We start from the raw sequence: 1,094 nt of genomic DNA on the forward strand, positions 1-1,094 counted from the left end.
TATAGATTTATATATATTTATGTATTACGCGTATACGTATCTATATATATATATATATATTTTGTATATATATATATACACACACACACAGATGTATATACATATGAATGTATGTATACGTATACATATTTGCTTTTGTCGGAGCAAAAAAGAGAGATGATTATACCTTACCTCGTTAATTAGCCCCTAATTTTATTATTTTTTTTTTTTTTATTATTATTTCTTTTTTTTCTTTTTTTTGTCTCATATGTCTCATCGGATATGCTTTTGAAATATTTTGATAAGCTTCCTCGATTTTTTTTGCGGGAACGAGCGATAACGAGGAGAGACCGCTAATGTTTATTTCTTGCTTTTTTTTTCTTCTTTCTTTCTCAAATTAAAATTTTGTCATCAGTAAACGTAAAAAGTTTTCTTATTCGTTCGAAAACATTTAAATCATCGTATGGTAAGACAAAATTTTCAAATTAAAAAATATTTCGAAAGAAGAAGAGTAAGAAAAGAAGAAGAAGAAGAATATGAAGGAAAAGAAAGAAAAAAAATAAAAATACCAGAATAAACGAAACAAATTGTATGTAAAACGATGATTGAAACCCCTCTCGTTATAGTCTCGAGAAAAATTCATTTTTCTTATAGTTCTTCTTATTTTTATTTTTGTTCACGCGCGCATTCATCAATTTGAAGAAAACGATTCAGAATTTTTATTATTATTATTATTTGTTTTTTCTCTTACTATTCAATCTTCCTTCCCTTTCGTTTCTTCTCTCTCTCTCTCTCTCTCTCTTACTCTTACTTTTACTCTTACACATAGAAGAATCAGCAATGAATTTTTTAGTTTATCTTTTTCATAATTTGTTCATGTTTTATATTTCACGTTAATCTTATTTTCTTTCTTTTTCCTTTCACTCTTCTTCTATCTCTCTCTCTCTCTCTCTTTCCGCAATATACCTTAAAAATTGTCCTTAACTACTTACTAATAATCAGTTCTAATCACAGCAATTATTTATTGTTGATATACACAATCATACAGCGTCTCTCACTAATTGTTTATTATATATTTATATATATATCTATATCTATATATACATATATATTAT

The sequence above is a fragment of the Polistes canadensis genome, unplaced genomic scaffold (assembly GCF_001313835.1).
Source record: "Polistes canadensis isolate GaletaPanama2010 unplaced genomic scaffold, ASM131383v1 scaffold_6, whole genome shotgun sequence".
NCBI classification, from domain to species: Eukaryota; Metazoa; Arthropoda; class Insecta; order Hymenoptera; family Vespidae; genus Polistes; species Polistes canadensis.